Source organism: Lichenostomus cassidix, chromosome 1, assembly GCF_008360975.1.
Source record: "Lichenostomus cassidix isolate B80296 chromosome 1, HeHo_3.0, whole genome shotgun sequence".
NCBI classification, from domain to species: Eukaryota; Metazoa; Chordata; class Aves; order Passeriformes; family Meliphagidae; genus Lichenostomus; species Lichenostomus cassidix.
The window spans coordinates 15,754,148-15,775,509 of NC_139479.1; the positions used below are offsets into that span (position 1 = coordinate 15,754,148).

General features: G+C 42.1%; 1 protein-coding gene and 1 long non-coding RNA gene across 4 annotated transcripts in view; both read right to left on the minus strand.

Annotated features, from left to right (window-relative positions):
• LOC146444256 (uncharacterized) overlaps positions 1–16,764 on the minus strand; it is a 32,553-nt gene extending 15,789 nt beyond the window's left edge. The window contains exon 1 of the long non-coding RNA XR_014849842.1: positions 13,732–16,764. This is a non-coding gene — a long non-coding RNA (uncharacterized LOC146444256). The remainder of the gene's footprint in view (positions 1–13,731) is intronic.
• The window catches only part of NHS (NHS actin remodeling regulator), a 248,995-nt gene that overhangs the window by 201,452 nt on the left and 26,181 nt on the right, over positions 1–21,362 (minus strand). The window lies entirely within an intron of this gene.

Sequence of the window (21,362 nt, forward strand, 5' to 3'; positions counted from 1 at the left end):
GGTCAGACCCCTGTATCAATAACAGGCAGATTGAGAGCAGCCCTGCTGAGAAGGATTTTGGGATGCTGGTAGGTGAGAGGCTGGGCATAATCCAGCAATGTGCTCTTGCAACCCAGGGAGCCAACCGTGTCCTGGGCTGCACCCAAAGCAGCATGGCCAATAGGTCAAGAGAGGGGATTCTGCCTCTCTGCTGTGGTGGGATCCCACCTGCAGTGCTGCATCCACCTCTGGGGCCCTCAACACAGGAAAGACATGGACCTGTTGGAGCAGGTCCAGAGGAAGCCACAAAGATGATCTGATGGCCAGAGCTACTCTCCTTATGAAGACAGACGGAGAGAGGTTGGGCTGTTCAGCCTGGAGAAGGGAAGGGTCTAGACAGACCTTACAGCAGCCTTTCAGTACTTAAAACAGGCCTGAAGGAAAGATGGGGAGCAGCTCTTCACAAGTGCAGTCATAGGACCAGAGCTAATGCTTTTAAACTAAAAGGAAGAATTTTTTTACAGTGAGGGTGGTGAAACTCTGGAATGGGTTGCTCAGAGAGGTGGTAGATACCCCATCCCTGGAAACATTTGAGGTCAGGTTGGACAGGGCTCTGAGCAACTTGGTCTAGTGGAAGATGTCCCTATTCATGGCAGGAGGGCTGGACTATATGAGCTTTAAAGGTCCCTTCCAACTGAAATTATTCTGCTTCTATACCAAGAGATTATGCCATTTTTAGATTTCTGCCTTCAAACCAACATAATGCAAGTACTTTGTAAAAAACCACACCCTGCAAGCAGTCTTGTTCAACCGTGTCCTGCCTCCTGCTTCATCCATTTGCACTGGTCCCCACTCCATATTCCAGTCCTTGTGTAACTGAGCAGCTTCTTAAATGCTCTCCCATGTATATCTGCAGGTGTCACAATGCTGGAAAGGCAAGGGTGGGGATGTGCCCAGGTGACAGGAGCCCTCACTTTGATGGCCCCCACAAAGCAGTGGGGCCACATCCCTGGTGGGTTTTATCCAATGCAGCCTGCCTTTCCCCCTCTCCCCTGTGCTGAGCAAGTCCATTTTCCATCATTCAGCACAAAGGTGGGCAGTGAAAATATGAAGGGGCAGACAGCAAGGAAACTTTTCTCCTGGCTTCTCAGTATCACTTTAATGGGTGATTTTTGGGAGGAGACATGTGAGTTCATGCTGTTTGAACCAAAGAGAAGCTGGTTGCTGTAAGCAGGGTGTGTGCATGTTCAGTAAGATGAAAGCAAACCCCTCTGTCAAGAGCAGTGCCAGATACATTTCCCTACCAGCAGGCACAAGAGTGGCTCACAAGGATGCATTTTAACAGGGTGAGAAGACAGTAATGCGCCATTTCAATCCTGGCATTCCCATCACAGCTGCCAGAAAGGAGCTGCCAGATGGGGCTGTGGGGAATGAGTACAAATTTTTCTGCTGATTATCCAGACAAGACCACCCATCCATTTCATTGGAGGCTTTGCAGTCGTTGCTAGTGACTTCGAAAGTGAGGTTATACATCCTAAGCCATCCAGCCTGGCTTTTAGATTTTATAGTTTTTAATTTAGATTCTCTTGATTAATCCTTCCATCTTTCTTTCCTGCTGTGCTGGAAACTGTAATATATCATGGGCAGAAAACAGAACTAGGGGGAGGGCAGGAAGGGAAAAAGAACAACAAAAATACAAAAGTGATCAGGTCAGCCAAAGCAGGCAACATGTAGAAGAATACAAAATGTCAGCAGTAAAATAGAGGCTGAAGGGAGGACTGGCAGGGCAGCAAAGCTAGCAGTGGGATGTAAGGGTTTTCAGCAGAAGATAATCTTTAAAACAACAAATCAGTTCAGGGCATTGTCACAAAATACTCCCTGTACAGAGAGTAACACAACCCTCCAAACATGGGTGGAGAATGACCTCTTCGCTCAAGCTACAGCTATAGTCACCCCCTAAGCTTTTCCACAAAGGACAGAAAGGGAGACAGAAGTGAACTGGCCAAACATTGGCAATGAGTTGTACTCCACCCTGCCTTTTAACTGTTGGCAAGGAAATGTACGTCCAGGCAGAATACTGTGGATTTTTATCAGAACTTTTATCAGAACTGATTTTTCAATATATCTGTAATATTTAAAAAAGAAAAAAAAAATTAAATTTTTATACTGACACCTCCTTACTAATCAAGCTGACACCCCTCAAGGAAACCCAGTAATCACATCCAGCAACTTTATTAATTGCATATAGTGGTTTTCTTACAACCCAAATTCTTGACATCAGATGATTGAATGGGAGCTAAGATTATCCTTCTAGTGAGAGGAAAGGAAAAAAAAAACCAAACTAATAATTGTGGAGAAGCATCTATAGTTGAGCAAAAGTTTCAAAATAGAGAAGAGTTTAAAATAAACCAAAAGTATTCTTATGTTCAAAATTTAGTGGGTTTTTTTGTTTTGTTTTAATAAATATCACTGGTTTAAGACTAGATTTTGACTATCTATATGTTGCAACTCATTTCAAATATACCAATAAGGTCTAACACAATGAATTTGTTTTTCTGCAAATTTTGACTACTTGACATTTCAGAACAACCTACACCAGTCTTCAGTTTCAGTATTTGGAGCCTCTGAATTAAAAGGAAACAGCATGAACCTACACTTTGTCTACCACCTCTCCTTACCAACTCTCGGATAAGGGACCACTCTGAAACAAATATTTTCTGCAAATACTCCAAAGAAGAGACATGAGAAAGACGGAAGGTCTAAAAAAATTATCTGAGAGTAGAAAGAGAACTGGCATTGTCTAGTCCGAGGAAAAAGAGGGGATGGAGCACAACACTCTTCAAATTCATGAAGTCTGTCGTGGAGCAAAGTCAATTTTCTATATTCACGATGAACAGAGAAGTAACCAGCTTACATCACAGAGAATACAATTCCAGTTGGGTGGCTGGGGACACCTTCTAATGACAGAAATAGCAAAGCCCTGGGACATGCTGACCATGAAGACTTCAGTATCAGAGGCTTTTCAACATAGGTTAAACAAACACCTTCTGAGAATGACATTGGTACACTTGATCTGCCTCAGGGTAAGGAGATGGACTGCATGATCCTCCGAGGTCCCCTCCAGCCTGAGCTGCCCATGACTGCATGAATTTTAGCAGTTGGACTTGATGATCTTAAATGTCTTTTTCAACATAAATGAATCTATGTTTCTATAAATTGTTTATTGAACTAAAAATACCTGCACTTTAAAAATGCTGTTTTACTCTGCCATATAATATGAAATAACCTCTGAAAACAAGCTAGTTTATGGGAGAAATATCCTTTGCAAATAATTTCTATTCATTAAAAAAAAATGGAGGCATTTTCTGGTTTCCTTCTTTACTGTAGCAACAATATTTACTCGTTGGTCTCATTCCTGTAGCAAAGTAAAAGGCCTACAGAGCATTCCTTTTAAAGAAAACAAAAGCTTAAAATGACTACTCTCTCCTTCCCTAATATTTTGGCTGTTTTTCAGATCACTTGTGGGCGTCTTACCTGCTCTCCCCTCAGATTATCTCTGTCCCTACAACAAGGCAACTCTTCCCCTTAGTCTCATTTCCAGCTGTCTGCTACACTGCGATAGAAAATATATGTCCCAATTGCATATGTAGCTGACCTTCCCCCCACCTGAGGACTGATGACACCTCTCCCTAAAACACTCTCTCCTGATTTTGCCTGCATGGATGTAGAAGAATAAAAAAGAAACAGATCATTCAGGCAGTGGTAAATGAGATTTCAGAATGGGAATATGCCAGGAACTCATCCCACTTCCAAGAAGACAGTCAGGAAATGCCGGAATACTCAAGCCCAGACAGTGATCTGCAGCCATGATTCGGTCGAGTACGTGGAAACATTTATCAACAGTAATATGAACTGATGGCATGTTGTAGCAAAACCCATCAAAGGTGGCCAAGTCTCCCTTTGCAGGATTACCCCTGTCATCCCCAAAACCTGACAAATGAATCTGAAAACTTCTCTCAGCCATAAGTTCAGCCCAGCTCTGAAATATCACAAGGATTGTACCACAGTCTTTCTCTCTTCCACTCAGAAAGAAATGGAGGGCTCAGTGAATTCTCTCCATCACAACACAGAGGCAAGTAGAGGCAAGTTTTCTCTCCAAAAGTGCCACCTTTTTTAAAACACACTTGTGATGAGCAGTAAGGGAGAGGATGCTGCTTAATGATGTGTCAGACCCAGCTCTACCCTCCCAGGAAAAGTTCTCGGGAGACAGTAGTCAACAAGACTGCCATCCAAATGTGGGTAGCACAAAGAGCCAAGGGATAAAAAAGAATGGACATTTGGAGAAAAATAGTTTAAGATAAGTAACATGAGAAGATGAGGAGCAAAAAGGTGAAGCTGTTATGTTCACCACCAGAGATGTGAAATAGTAAATGCCAGCACCTTTGCAAGTTCGTAACAAGTCTTAGTCTGGGAGCAAATAGTTTGAAAGAGAGTATTTAGAGGTTAGAAAAATATGGTATGATGCACTAGGAATTATAAATGCAGGAGTGCTTCCAAGCATCCACACTACCTCCCAACCAGTCAGGATTATTTCCCACCATTTATTAGTAATGTGTTGCACTTACAAAAAAAAAAAAAAGTTTCAAATACATTATCTTTATTGTGGGGCTCCTGAATAGCTAGGTTTACAGGGTAAAGAGTGAAAAGATTTAAATTAAGTGAGCAGAAACTATTACAGTGATTTATAATTTTTCTTAAAGACTTCTGCATCCTACTGTAATAAGCACATCAGACACTCAGGAGGTGGCTGCTGCTCTTTGGAGGACAGTACATTTCGGACAATTGCCCTCTGGAAAGAATATTGAAACAACTAGTCCTGAAAGAGCTCAGTGTCAAAGGCATCACACTGACCAGATAAACCTTCATTTCAAAGAAGTCACTGTGTTCTTAGGTTGCTGAAGCATGCACTTAACAGTTTTCTGAACAGGACATGTGCTTTTTTATTCTAACACCTTGAGAGAGCCCAGAGGGAGGTGTCATTCTTTAATTTATATTGTTGTAGTTCTTTGACTAAAATACATAGAATCAGAACTGGTTAATTTAGAAAAAACCTTTAAAAACACTGAGTCCAACTGTTACCCCATGTCGTGGTTTAGGAATGGTACTCCTCAATTTAGTGTTCCCAGTGAGACTCTCCAAGCCATGTGCCACTCACGGTTGGCTGGAGAGGAGAACTGGAGGCACAAAAGGTAAAGATCACCAGTTGAGATAATAACAATTTACTGGAAACAGCAAAGAGATAAGAAAACAAATAGTAATAGCAAGAATATTAATAACAAAAGTGTACAAAAGCGTTGTATAGAATAACCTCCTGGCCATGCCCCCTCCTGGCTACTGCAAAAATTAATCCCGTCCTGGCCAGAACCAGGACAACCCAGCACTGCTAAGTCCACCAGTAGACCATGCCTCTAAGTGCCATAACTACACATACTTTAAATACCTCCAGGGATGGTCACTCAACCACTTCCCTGAGCAGCTTATTCCAATGCTTGACAACCCTTTCCACAATGAAATTTTTCTTAATGTCCAACCTGAAGCTCTCTTGGCACAATTTGAGGCCATTTCCTCTTGTCCCGTCTCTTGTTACCAACCCCCACCTGGCTACAGCCTCCTTTCAGGAAGTTGTAGAGACTGATAAGGTCTCCCCTGAGCCTTTTTTTCTCCAGGATAAACAACCCCAGCTCCCTCAGCTGCTCCTCATGAGACGCTGCTCCTCATCAAACTTGTTCTCCCAACCCTTCACCAGTTCCTCTGCCCTTCCCCAGATGCACTCCAGCACCTTCATGTCCTTGTAGTGAGGAGCTGAAAACTGAACACAGGATTTGAGTTGTTGCCTCACCAGTGCTGAGTACAGGGGACAATCACTGCCCTGGTCCTGCTGGCCACTATTGCTGATCCAGGCCAGGTGCCATTGGCCTTCTTGGCCACCTGGGCACACACTCTGGCTCATGTTCAGCTGCTATTGATCAACATCCCCAGGTGGTTTTCTGCCAGGCAGCTTTCCAACCATTCTTCCCCAAGACTGTAACATTGCATGGGGCTGTTAAGACCCAAATGCAAGACCTGGCACTTGCCTTTGTTGAATCTCATACAATTTGCCTCAACCCATCAATCCAGCCTGTCCAGGTCCCTCTGCAGAGCTTTCCTACTCTCCAGCAGATCAACACAAAAAAACCAACTTGGTGTTCATCTGCAAACTGACTGAGGATGCCCTTTATGCCCTCATCCAGATTATTGACAAAGACATTCAAGAGGAATATTTGAGCCCCAACACTGAGCCCTGTCACTCAACGCCAACATTGGCTATCAATCTAAAGAAGTAACTGAAAAACAATTTTACCAATTAATGTCACCTTATGGATAAGCAGCTATGCAGATTACCAAGCATTAAAACCAGCATTTTAGAAATGCAGAGTTGGCCTTATTAACCCTAGAGAATGGAAGTATCTGTGGGTGAAAATATTATTTCAATGAAATAACGGAAGTTTGGTTTTAACTTCGAGTGATTTTCCATGAAGCATTTCACCTCAGCATCTTTCCTCCAACAACAAGGCACAGCACTGGCAAAGATCACTGCTCTACCTCCTGAACAGTTTCAGCCTTTTTCTTTGAAAGGACTCCCTCTTGCAATGAGCCTGCTTAGAGACAGAGAATGCAGATGGGGTGCTGCTGAGCTAAACTCCAACTTCAGGGACAGAGGAGCAGTCACATAGGAAGGAGAAATGCAGATTCAGGTCTGTTTTGCTGTTTTCCCATGTCCCTAGATCTAGCTTATTAACAATCCCTGAGCTCTCTCTCTATAAAAATTTCAAGCAGTGTTTCATGTCATCCTCATGCACAGTAACAAAATGCTGTAAGTTGCACAATATGGCAAAGTCAAAACAAGTTCTCTCTCCTCCTTACCCTTTCCAGTTTTTTTATCTGCAGGAAGGGGCGAGGAGGTGGAGAGCTGCTCCCCCTCCTTGCTCTTGTTTTGCCCTCAACCTCCCATAAGCTACTGACAAATATCAGATTGCTGGCTCAGCTGGAGCATTCACTAAACAAGAGATAAGGATTACTTATATAGGAACTCTAAACCCATCATCAAAATGCCTATAATTGCAGGAGAAACCAGCTGTCCAAAATGTGGAGGTCTCAGCTGAGTTTTGCCCACAGCCTGGGGCTTTTGCTTTTACCTCCCCCTTGCACTTGTTCAAAGAAAGAAAAAATCCACCTTTAGCTCAATTAGCAGGCTGTCTCCAAGTAAGAGAGCAAGCATCTGCCAATTAACTACATAAAGACAAGTACAAAATCCCAGATTTTTCAAGGCTTTCAAAGGTGATGCCTCTAGTACAAGACTTGCCTTCATACCTACTTCTGCATATAGTGCAAAGCACTTCATCTTTCTCCCTTTGCTCTCTAGCTTGGCTTATCTGAGATCTACCAGACATACACACGTACAAGGAACTTTCCATCAGAAGCAGGGCTTTTGCCAGGATACACAAATACAAGAACAGGCATAAGCTACCTGTCCCTCAATACTGCCTCATTGCACTATTCCTCTCTTCATGATCTACTTTGCTTTCTTTGCACCCAACAGTGACCTAAACTGCTCAGCTATGAGATCTGGACTAGTATTTCCAGCAACTTATAAAAGCCAGAGTCAGGCAATAGCCCCTATGCTTTGATATGTCAGAAGTGCTTGATCTCAGTAGCACACCAGCCTGCCTATGAGTAACAAGGAGTCATTTTTCATATACTTTCACAGAAAGGAGGATAAATGGAGGTTCACGCCTGATAAAGCAGCCATCTCAGCCTGTGATTGAGTTGTGACGGCTTCTTCAACCATGATAGCATGGTATTAAGGAATTCTATTTCTGTGCCCCTCTATTTTTCCTCTGCAGTTTCATTTTACGTTTTAAGCTCAGAGTTTTATTGGGTTTTATTTCTTCAGCCCTTATAAAAACCATGGATCGTTTGTACCTCTTGAAATTCCCAATGACTGGTACAGTCTGTCCTGATTGATGTTGACTTTCAGCTGTTTTGCAGAAAATGAGTAAATGACAGACTACAAACAGAAAGGAGTAATTAAAGAGGACAGAGAGCCTGAAGGCTGCAAAGGTGGCCACTAATCAGATGAAAACTAAATCTCCTAGTTAAAATACATGGACGGAAGCTTGTCATAAACAGCAGGTTTATGCACAACTCAAATAAGGGGTTAACAGACCACTAGTGCTATTAGTGAATTATTTATCCATTAATTATTTCATTAATTATTACTAATTACTGAAGTTTATTTCGCCCCAACTCATCTGAAGAAAAGAAAACATCATTTCTGGCCAACATTCCACTTCTTCAGCCACTCAAAGCAGTGACAGACTGACGGAGCTGTGGTGAAGGTAAATGAAGAGCAGAAAGCCATCCATAAACAGGCAGTGTTCTCACACTGTACTGTATGCATCCATCATATGGCAGGATAAGAAATGAAAAAGCAACTTCTTGTTCTTGTGAATGAAAATAGACATTTGAGTTTGGGTGTTACAGATGTAGTACTCTCCCACTCTCAGCTCTGTGCCTTTTTTTTCCATACCACCCACAACACTCGGAACAGCTTCCAATTTCTTTTTTACCTAATGACCTAAATCTCCACAGAACCTATTTTTCCCTTGAATCCTTCCTACATCTGCCAGATTTGGCCTAGTGTCTTTGCACTATTTCACAGCCAGAAACATCATCCTGGCACTGGTAAACTACCTGAAAGAGGGCTGTGTTTCCTCACATAAACCACTATGTGCATTTATGCAGTGCTGTATGCAGTGGGAATCTTGAGGATGACTTCCTGCATTACTTCCCATATTCCTATAGCATGCACTCTCTAGATTTCACTACAAAGAGCCCTAATCCTCACACAGTCATGCCTAAATCTGTCTGCTGCTACAGCTATGACACCAGCACAGTGATGAAGCAGCTGTATGGGGGGGAGTCCAAAAAAGTGCAGCAAGCTTCTTTTCTGCTCAACATGCATTTTGTCTCCCTCACACTTATGTTACTTGCAGAAAAGCAAATAATTCATGGTCTCAAATATATATATGTTAATTTTGCTGTTAATGTTATTATTAATGTTTAATTAGTCTTTGCTCTGAAGATGAAAAACAGTGAAGCACATAAGTTAGGCTCCTGCAATTACTGTGATTGCACTCACAAAACCAGCTAATTGCACTTGCAAATTACAACTTAGCTATTTGCACATGTACTTCTGCAGTCTGCCGGCACCACCACGATAACTGTGGAGAGAGCCTGGAAAAAAAATAGGGTGAATTATAGTAATTCTGTGGACGGTTATTGGGTCTTTGTTTCCCTTCACACACACTAGGATTTTCTGATTCTGTTGGCATGGCACAGGAGTTTTCAGATGATTGCATCCCGTGATGCATGTGGGACCTGGAGCTGTTCCAGGGGCTGTGAGCCCCAGGAGGTGCTGTTGTGGTGTCCCTCAGCCAAAAGAAGCAGAGAGGTCTCCAGGTGAGGTGGTGGGCCTGGGCCTTCTCTCCCTGCTGTGTCAGCCCTAAGGGGAATTGCTTCTCCCCTTCCAGATGTGAAGTCCAGCAGGCTCATCTCCTCTGTGGTGCATCCACACTCAGGAAAAGCTGCTGGCCGTCAACCTCTGCTTTCAGTGTTCAACTGTTTTCTAGTGCTGTGGTGGCCCAAAAGCTGGGTGTGGGAATGAGCTTGGTGAAGCACAAAACTAAGCTCTCAGGCATGACTTCTGCAGAACTCATATCTTGGGCTAAATGACTGTTGTAAAATCGTCTTTCCAAGATACTTGTACACACTTTCCAACCCGACACAGCATGCTCAGAAATTCCATCATGTCCTTTAGGAAGGTGATGACACCAAGGTAGCTTGCTCAGAACTCCCTGGTGTCTCCATCTGGCAATACTTGAACCCTTCACAGCAATGCAGAAAGGACTGGACTCATCAGTAGCATGAAGCAGGAATGGAGAGCCTGCAGTGTCTCTGTGGCAAAATTCACCTATATTTGACCACCTATTTGACAGGACATTAATAAAAGTGTCAATGGTTGTTAATTTTTGCTGATGATTCCTTATGAAATGCACATTATCTGGTTGTCTGAAGGTAGCAGGAACAAAAGGGTTGATCAAAACCCCCTTTTCCTGAGGAAAAGATTTCAATATGTCTGTTTTTCAGCAGTCATGTTCTTTAACAGCAGCAGGGTCTTTCCCCTCCCCCTTACAAAATTAAACATTTGCTTGTTTTTCTAATCTTGCTATAGACAGCCTCCACGGGTCACGCACAGAATTGAGGACATGATATTAAAACCAATCTGCCCCGCATACTCATTTAAAGTGAGGGAAAAAACAAAGCCACAGAGCAGAACTGCAGGACTGGAATAAAAACCAATAAAGTGCCCCCTCTCTAATTTCTCTGAAGGTCTTTCTAGAGTTTTATTCCCAACGGTGCTCCTTAGATGCCTTGGTTTGCCTGCAGAAACACTTGATATTTCTGTAGTGCAAATCAAAGTGAATTAAACATTAAAGCACTGTGATAGCATAGCAGGTCTGCTTTAGGAGAGAAACTGGTTAATGTGGCACTGAAGTTTATGAAGCAGTAGACCGGACTTTCCCTCCCCTTCTTCTTTTTCTTCAGATGTATTTACTTATTTATTAGTTCATTCATGCATCCTTCAGTGCAAAGCAGCGAAATCTTTTTCCAGTATAACTCTCTAGTTATATTGGTCTGGCACTTCAAATTTTCTGCATATTGCATGACACAGTTCCATACACACAAGCTGTGGGACACGCTGCATTCTGATGTGCCCTCGCAAAGGGTGCTTTCCAATACTCCTTCATTAAAAGGCAGCACATTAACTGAAGGATCCCAAACACTGCTCAGAAGAGGAATGCCTCTTCCTTTAATGGAAGGCTACAGGATGCATAAACACCCACTGCTTCAACATCATTAGCACCAATCTTCTTCCATTCCAGGATATAAAAAGCATCAAAGTGATGCCTTATTGTCAGGTGAGGCCCTAGAGCACCTTGTACTGAATTCCATGCTATCATCTGACTCACAATGGAGCTGGCAAGCTGACCAGAGATGACAAGTTGCTTTCTGCAGTCAGCTTTTTGCCTGGCTCCTTCTCCCCCTTTCTTGACCATAGACATTTCCTGATTGCTTTCCCGTGGCCCTTTGCCCCCCTGCAAGAATCTAAAATGAGAGAGAAGCAAGGACCTGTAAATATGAAGGGGAGCCAGTACTCACCCAGGTACCAAAAAGTCTACAGTGAGTCCACACTCAGGTGTAGTGAAGAAGAGTTCAGCATCTGCACACACACAGCCACAATCTGCACACAACCACAGCAAAAGCTGGAGCTTCCAGAAAGAAATGAAAGAAGTAATTCAGAGGAGCACACTGGAGAGCTAGCGAAGAGAAATAATTCTTAAGGCCAGCTAAAGGGAGAGACTCTAGCCAGGGCCTTGACTTCTATATAGTAGAAATCTGCACTTCAATTAAGCCCAGAGGAAGTTTATCCACTGGGGCTGAATAATGAAACCATCGTTCAAAATGACTTCATGTAACTTTTAAGGTTGGTTGTGTTTTTTTCTTTTCAAGGGAGAAGCTGCAAGGCAGTTTAAAGCTCAACTGCATTAAGGTTCATGGGGGCTAGGTCATCTGGAGAAGCTCTGATTCCCTCTGGGCATTTTGATGATTCTGACTCCCCTCCCACACATTTCTGTCCTCTCTCTCAGCATGTCACATCCATGGCTATCAAGCCCTGACCAGCACAGGCTTGTCAGATGAGTATCATTCACATTCCATCCTTATTCTATTTAGAAATATTTAGCAGGCTATCTAAAGATGCTTTTGATTAATGATTATGTTGGACAAAACGTTTAAAGCTTCCTTCAGCACTGGCAATCTCATTCCATGCCCTTTTTTCAAACTGCAGACCTTAATTTCACAGCTAACTTTACTTCAGAAGGAGGATTTTGCACCATCAGAGAGATTGCTCTACATCTCTGTTGTGGTTTTTCCTGCAATGCAAAGAGGAGATGCAACATGTATATGTATGTATCTGTACATATGTATATTTATATCTGGGTCATCACCTGTTGAACACCTCAGCCAAACATTCAGCCATGTTGCTGAAGAGAGAACAAAGTACTCATACATAGATTCCTACTGTCACTAGGAACAGACCTAACACATACTATTTTTGGAAATAATAGTTCCATATTCGAAAGGAGAACTGGGAAGGATATAGGAACATCCCAGGTGAGTGTTTCTTTTTATTTCAAGAGATAAACATACAGAACCCTGCTGGAAGCAAGCCAAAAAGCTCATAAATAACCTTGATCAGAAACTGGCAGATCAGGTTCCTTTTTCCCCTGTAGTTATTATTATTTTGAGGACAAAGTCTTGTGGAGCATTGAGGAAAACAAGCATCAAATGTGTTGTTGTAGTGATAGTGATGTGAAGAGAGGATGAAATTTTATATCTTAAGTTTATCTATTCCCTTTCAAATATTTTGTATGCATTGTCCCTCCATCTTCACTTTCTTTGAGAGCATGGCCACAGCAAGCCATTATCAATTATTTATTAAAATTCTTAGCTTCTTCTGCTCTGATTTCTAACTATAAATACAACTGTGCCCAGGCAAGATGAATGGGTACATCAATGATTCAAACAAGTGCTGCTTTGATTGATAAGCACCTTAAATGGCCTTTGCTGCCTACTTATTTTGATTTACATTAAGTGCCCAAACTCCTCACTAGCATCAGAGCCTCTCTGGCCCAGGTATTAGCCAATATCAAGGAAAAGACTACCCCTCCCCTAAGAGTTTCATAATCTAGAAACTCATGAAAAGTTGAGATACAAAGGAGTGAACCAGCCTGCTTGCCACCCAGAGCACACTACTAGCCAGGCACGGAATATATTCCATATCTCCTGTCTCCCAGCAGGATTGGTGGCATCTTGCCACACTGCTGCAAGCTCTGCAATAGCTTTCACCAACATTGCTCATGATTCAGGTTGACCCAGTGAAGCTGGCTCTTCTCCACTACATATGAGAAGCTGGAGGTCTATTAAAAACTTACTGTTTCTTTCTTCCTTTCACTGGTTTGCATTATCCCTCAAGAGAGGTCCTGCAACTAACCAAAAGAAATATATTACTTGCTTAAACAGAGGATACAAAAATATAGAAAAGTATATGCGTAGAGATTTGAGGGGAGCTTGTTTAAGCTTACCAATCTAGGTATTTAACTTTGGTTTCCAAGTGTTCTCTCCAAATGAAGGTTTTTATTGACAGGAAATGTTTGGCTTTTTCCCCCTGAAAATCAATTCTGAGAAAAGCCTGTATACTCCTCTGGCAAACTGCTGATTTAGAGAACAGCAAGGGGATAATAATGATCTGACACCACCCTCTCTCAAGAAAAAACAATAAAAAAGCAAGCAATTTGATGCCCCAAGACACTGATGTGTGTAGTGTGGCTCATCCCCTTTTTCATCCTTGTAATCACTGCACTTCTCAACAGAGTCAAAGGCATGAATTTTTACTGAGAACATTTCGAAAGGCCTCCCGATGTCCTGTCCTCCTGAAGGGCAGCAGCTCTCTGCACACATGAAATTTCTGCTGAAGCTCAACTCCAGCTAAAGGTTTACATGCCATTTATATGCCTGCACTGAACTCACCTCTTTTCTTCCCCTCAAGCAGCACCCCAGGTTTCACCTTCTTTCCTTACTATGTTATTTTTCCCTCCATAGTTAGCATCCTAACCTGTCACACTGAGCCCAAATAACACCCAGCTGTGCTCATGTGCAGCAGTGATGTTTTGTGACATGTTAGAGCACACACAGTTGAACAGAACTAGACAGAACTATACTTCTGCTGTAACATCATGGAGGTGACTTCCATAGACAAAAGCACTCCACATGTAAATTGTGGAAGAGCACCAAGAACAGCTTAGGCTCACCTTTATCTTGGACAGGATCTGTTTTGCAGTGTAGTTGTAGCATGAGTTTTAGATTTCTTACCCTGTTTATCTTCAGGAGTTACCCAGCTATAAGAAATTTAAATACTGGGAAAATCTAGCTTAATAACAAATCACATGAAAGCATCTGGTAAATACAGCAAAGGCCATATTTTGTTGTTAGTAGTTCAGAACTCAGCGCAGAGGGACAGAAGCATCAGTAGCCTCATTTAAACTACCATCTAGATAAAACTACCCAGACTTATTTAGCATGAGCCTAACTGTGACAGAAAGACAAAGTATGCTCCGTATTACATGAACTAATGAAAATTACTTTAGAATCATAGCATCATAGAATGGGACCTTAAAGAACATCTAGTTTCAACCCCCCTGCCATGGGCAGGGACACCTTCCAATTGACCACATTGCTCAAAGCCCCATCCGTTCTGGCCTTCAGCACTTCCAGGGATGGGGCATCCACAGCTTCTCTGGACAACCTGTTCCAGTAAATCACCATCCATACATGACCATTCATACATGACCATCCATACAGTAAATATTGTTTGCCTAATAGCTAATCTAAATCTACCATTTTTCCTATCACTACATATCCTTGTAAAAAGTCCCTCTCCAGCTCTCTTGTAGGCCTCTCCTAGGTACTAGAAAGTGCTACAAAGGTCTCCTCTCCTCTCCTCTCCTCTCCTCTCCTCTCCTCTCCTCTCCTCTCCTCTCCTCTCCTCTCCTCGATCTCTCAAGTCCATCTTCATAGGAGAGGTGCCCCAACACTCTGATAGTTTTTGTGATCCTCCTCTGGACTCATTTCAACAGGTCCATGTACTTTGCAGGAATGATGATGGAACTGTTTTTTCCACTGACAGAGCCTTTGTCAGCGCGGGTTTCAAATGCCGCAACTCACATTTAAAAATACAAACAAAACCATAAAAGGCACTAGAAACACAGGGACCACTATGACAGGGTTTTATGATTATAACGAGAAACAAGAAACACTTCCATAGGCACTAAGGGAGACACCGAAGGGAGAACTTTAAACTACATGCACATACTTTTCAGGGATACAGAATTTTCTAAGCACATTTATAGCATTCCGTTATCCAAAACCTTCTAAAATATTCAGACATGATTAGATCAAACATTTCCCTACACAGCCCAACGAATGAGGTATGGCATTTCAGCTGTCTGAAAGACATGACTGCAGAGTGAAGCCTAGGGGAGGAGAAGAGACTTTAAGCTTCACTGACATATACTCCATATAAAAGGCATGCTAGGCAGACTTTTTGGGTCAGTGGTAATCAGCAAGAACATTAAAGACTAGATGTACTGTAACCATGGAAAAAAATCTATTTATTCCCTAATAGCAGAAGCAGTCACAATGGTTATGGTGAGCAGCCAAGTGAGGGGCCACTTACTCTCCAGCCGAGTCCTACTGAAGCCAAAGGTGCTACAACAGCTACACCAGTGGTGAAGTCAGCTTGTCAGAGCCCCAAGACACCACTATCCTCCTAAGCTGCATAGGCACACTCTGGTTTGGCACCACCTGGTTAGGAGACAGCTTCAGCAGAGACAGATTTAATGAAAATGTTCCTCCCCACCAAAAGCATGTCAGTGAATGCAAAAGGACACTGATGATCAGCATTGAACAAATGCATCACCAGCCCCCTGACTCACACACTTACACCTACTGTTGCATTTTATGAGGTGCTTGGTGTTGCTAAAATCAGATGGCAAAAGGCTCAAATCCCGTGCTCAGGTTTGTATTCTTTTCTCGTTCCTCTGTTTGAAATTCTTGAGCTGTTAAAAGCAAGACAGTCTTGCTGACTGTCAAGTCATTCAAATCCCAGATTTCACTCCCCATTAAAACAGTATACAATGACAAGAAACAGATCCTTATTTTACTCCAGCAGAGTTTTCCCCTCAAATTAATCATTCACACTATAAGCAATTAAAGAAAATTAAATCTATACATAGCACTTGGATAGATACTGCACTTGAGCATATGTAAAGAGGCTCCAGCTTGTTTGAATGAGATTTTAATTACCATATGATCAACTGGAAATCTTATGTGGATGACATAGGGCCCTTTCCCAAACTTAAAACATACAACTTTAAAATAAGATTCATTCCTTCGAAGTAGACCCCCAAATAACCAGACACAGCCTTTTCAGACATTTTTCTTAGGTGTGGCTGGCTTGAAGGTTTATATCTCTTGTTAAACTCACATTAAGGAAAAATATCAGGACTTCACCATGAGCAAGATAGGACACAGGCTACCAAAAATCTTTCAGCAAAGAAAGATCCTTGAAATTAGTTTCAATACTCCCTCCTCCTGCTTAGTCCTCTCTAATGTCTGTCTGCCTCATCACTCAGTGCTACTTTAGTCAAGAGGCACAAAAGGCCCAAAGCAAGCTTCATTTTAAGTATTATTGACAGCAACAGTGTCAGGAGGAAAATCAGGAGAAAACAGGAGAAAACTTACAAAGAAGTCACTTGAGGAAAATCCATAAAACCTTCCACCACATGTTGAAGACTTGCTCCCACCAAGCACCCAAAGAGTCTGGCTCCAAACCCTGCAAGGACCTTGCAAGACTTCCTCATACATGGAGTCACAATTCGTGTGTCCTGCAAAGCCATCTGACTGAGGGATGCTACAAGTGTCAACATTCGCCTGCTTATCCCAGAGCCTTCATGATGGGCACAGCTACTTTTAAGAGGAAAGCAAGGAAGCAGTCACTTGGCATCCAGTGTGTGGGGAAATATCCAGTCAGACAAACAGAGCTAAGGAATGCAGCAAATAATTCAATACAAAAACCAGAAGCCTGGGTTTTAGCAGGTACCTGGAGCTTCCACAACTCAAATTTAAATAGCACAGGCTCAAAATACAGAAAAGGATAATGGAAAATAACAGGACAGAAATCCAAAGCTTTGCCTCAATGAAAGCATTTCTTAACATTTAAGGAATGACGAAATTACCCACATGCACTGCAATTACTGACCACCTTTCCTTTCCTTTCCTCTGCTCCTGGAGCCAGAGCACCTGCACACCATCACAACATTACAGGTCTCATTTAGTGTGTGTGGTGAGAATTGTTATGTAAGACTGAACTCACTGCTCCATCCTGGAAGTGCTCTGTGTTTTGGAAAGCTACCGGCTGGTGTTTGTTACCCATCAGAATCAATGTGTCGAGCTTATGATGCTGCTTTTTCAGCAAGTAAAGAGCCTCTTGCTGGCATAGAAGCAAATGAGCAGCTTTCCCAGGAGTGTTTTTACAGGATACCAGCTCAATATTTAAAAAAAAATAAAAATAAGTCAAGGATTATGTATGATGAACAGCTGGAGAATGTTAAACATATTTTACTTTAGGTTTGGCAGGGTTTAGTAAATCATGATTTAATCATGCTCCCAGGCCATCACTGCAAGTGAACTCTGGAAATGCTCAGTAAGACATAAAGAAAGGATAAACAGAAGAATGGAAAAGACATTTTACCAGGAAGGACACAGTCATTTGTTATTCAGCTTTGGAGTGAAACAAATGTGAAGATGTCTCAGAAATGAGAGATGGGAACAGCTATGAAAGAACACCATGTCACCTTCCTCCCTCCGTCATGGGCACGCTTCAGCTGCAAACCTGGCCCGGGCTTCAGGGTGGGTGTCCCCACTCCACACACATAGGCACACACAGAGCTCTAGGCTACAGAATGAGAACTCACTGTTCTTTCATAAGAGTTCAATGTCAGGTAATGCTGCCAGCTTTTTCAATCAGCTAGGCAGTGCACAAGCCCAGATAAATTAAAATTAGTTTCCATGCAAGTTTTGAGGAATACTGTCATATTCTTTATTGAAAATTAGGGGACAAGTCAGTGAAAGCTGTGAAACTGACTTCAGTGACACAGTGTTTAGCTGTCTGAGCTCTGCATTCACCTTATTTGAGCAATTTTAATAGCTGTAATAGCTAAGCCAATGCTCTGATTGATTCTTTATTAACACCACTCGCTCATTTTTTGTGGTTTCATTACATTCTAGAAGCCAAAGGTTTATAGATTGTGGGCCAAATTCAGAAGCAAGGCTTGCAAAACTGATATAAACTATACTTGCATAAATTATATTCTACAGGATCTTGTTAAGTCCAAAAGAAATGGAAAAAAAAACCTGTTAAACTGAAGGTCAAAGTGATTATGAGTGATTCATTGCACAAGTCACACTATCTTCTGCCCTACTGCCTGCTTGTGTGAACCAAAGAATACAAGACCTCAACTAGGTCAGACCAACATTCTGTGCATCTCAGCAGCCTTCCTTCAGTCCTTTGACTGGGCTTCCAGGTTACACAACACTCTATTACATGGGCAAGACCATGCAGGAGCTGGTCTTGCCCATGTAGCCACTCTACACAAATGCAGCCACTCTACAGACCATGCAGCCACTCTACACAAATCTTATGTGGCAGCACCTCTCAAAAAATAAACAATGCCACGAAAAGTTAACCAAGCCAAAAGAGCATGTGGTGCCTTTTCTCCAGAGCACCCTGTTTCCAGCAATGTGCCCCTCCGGAATTTCTTGGAACAGAGCAGGTGCATGGCCCTGTATTTATCAGTGCTCAGCAGATCTCCCTTTCATTAGTGGCCCAAAAGTTTAGGTGAGGAGCTCTCCAGATACACAAGGATCCTCAACACAACCTCACACAGCCTTGAACTTGTCACTTGCTAATTTGTTTTTATGTTTCCAGCAGCCCTCTACAGCAACCAACTCTTCTGGTTTCCGTGGTGACAAACTACAGCAAGCCAGGCTTCTGGTCAGCAGCCTAATAGTGTAAACTTTGTGTGGCTTTAATTGCAACAATTCCATCTTTTATTTTTAAGCATTATTTTATAAGAAAATAGCATAAAAATTAAGAATTCATTATAGAAAATGTTTACATCACAATGCAAACATTTTTTAAACCTTACTGTTTTCTGGTTTTTATGTCCCAAGTTTTTATAAGAACTGCACAAAAATGTTGGAGCTTTTAGTAACAAAATTCCTATTCTAATTGTCTAATTATTTTTTCTCACTTCCTACATTTCTCCATGTTCTTTGTGAAATCACTGTGCTGATATAAATGTGGAAGACCCTACCTAGTGTCTTTCATTTTCTCCTCTGTCCTGAAACAAACTCCTCTCCCTTCCTTAATCATATGCAAGTTACAAAGAAGAATAAAATTATACAAAATTTTACAACACAATGAAGTTTTCCAAGCATTCTCTTTTAAAGGATAGCATGAGACAAAGTGGCAAACATCCCTTTTCACCAACATAGCTAAAGCTCCTATGAAGTAGCTAGATTGTCTTTAATTAGTTTTTTTTAAAGCATTCAGCTGCTTGATTACTTCTAACAGTTTGGCCAGAAAAATTGCTCTGAAAGTCCACAGAAGTCAAGGCTTGAGGGCTCTCTTATCTAAGTAAGAATGATATCTTTTCAAGCTTACTCTTGCTGAACATCTACACTTCACAAGTTTTGAAGCAGGATGGCACAGTTGGCAGAACACAATGAAACCACTCAAGAAGGTCTGTGCAAGCACAGTTTATCACTAACAGTTTACCACTAACAGGGACTGCAGATGGGTCATGCTTTGAAAGTCACACACTTGAAACTTAAATACAAGGAGCTCACAAGTCAGTTGTGAAGGACTTGCACCTTAGCACTGTTACAAAAATGGCACATTTGTGAAATATTATCCATTTTGCCCCTTGGAAACACAGGTTTCTGAAAACAAGTGACCAAATGAACAACTTGAACATGCTTTCAACTTGTCCTATCTTGGGACTACTAGTGCTGAGTCAGATTCCTGCTAGGAACTGGCTGGATTTCTGGAAGGAAAGTATTAAAGACTGTGGTGTAAGTTAATCCTCTCCATTTAAACACATTTTAAAGATTGCTGCCGGACACTAAGATATAGGACAACCCATGCCATCTTTTCAAAAGGGAAAACTATGAAAAAAAACATGAAGAGGAAAGAGGAAAGGCCACAAGAGGCAGCCCCTTTTTTAATCATTCTTCAGACAACAATGGCAACAGGCTGAAACATGAACAGTCTCCATTCAGAATTAAGTCCATTTTTCACTTCAGAATCCACACTATAAAAATCAGCGTGCTTACATACGGTCAGGACCTCAATATGATACTTCCTGCCATTGTAAGCAGGGAACAAATGGCTTCAGTTCAGATACATAACCTGAGACAGTGTGCACTGAAGCCCTTCCTCCCATCCCTGTGGCTTGTGGTGGCTGCTGGAGCCCCAGGACTGAGAAGATGACCTCAATGGGCAGCTCCATCACCACCACACCCCAAGCCAGGCAGCAGAGGCCCACATCACCCAAAAGTGACAGCAGCCCTTGTGGGACCACAGGTTAGTTCTTTCTGTGTGAGCAATGGCCAAGAGGACATCCCCACTGAAATCAATGGCAAAACTCACACGGCCAGGACATCATATAGGGTGCCAGGTGGGAGCTGAGACAACAGTGCCATTGCTTCAGCCACCTCAGAGTGAATGGGAGACACAAAAAAGCCCCTGAAAATTAAACAAAATGGGGGATTTTGCTGTGAAGTCTTAAACTGGAAAAAAAAAAAACCCTCCTTCAGAGAGCGATAAATATCATTTGCAGCTTTTATCTAAGCATCAGCTCAAAGTATTTCCTTCTTTTCTAATTAAAATAGGGATTTGAGTGCCAGAACAATGATCTCTAGTCAAAGACTCTCACAGACGGAGGGATCACACCAACTCATTTCCTACTGGAACAATAAAATCAAACCAAGGTTTGGGAGACCGGCATTTGTTGCTATTATTCGAGCTGGCACCATGCACGCTCTGCAGTACTTTGATGTGGCTGCCTTAGGCAGCTCATAACAGGAGTAATAATATTGTAAAATATAAACAATCCCAGTTAGCAGTTTGGGAGAGGATAAAAAAAAAAAAACCACAAAAAACCCCAACCCAGAGCCCCTGCTTTTGGAGCAAGGACAAATATACTGCCTTTCCTGTTTGCAGGGCTGCTAAAACTAGTCCCAAATTTTAACAGTGCTAAGACTGTGCTCCTGAATGTGATGAAAGGGGATATGGGTGCCAGCACAGAGACTCCCCTGAGCCAAGACAGACAACACAGTCATATCCCAGAGTTACCCCAAGAGTCCCCCTGACTGACAGTGAAAGAGCTCTCCTGATGACATGGGGGCTACAAAAGCTTTAAATTGCCAATGAAAGTGATAATTGTGAAAATACATTTAAGTGCTGAGAAAATATCGCTTATGTTCCAATGCACTCCTGACACACTTGAGTAGATAATTTTTAAAATCATTAACTGCTT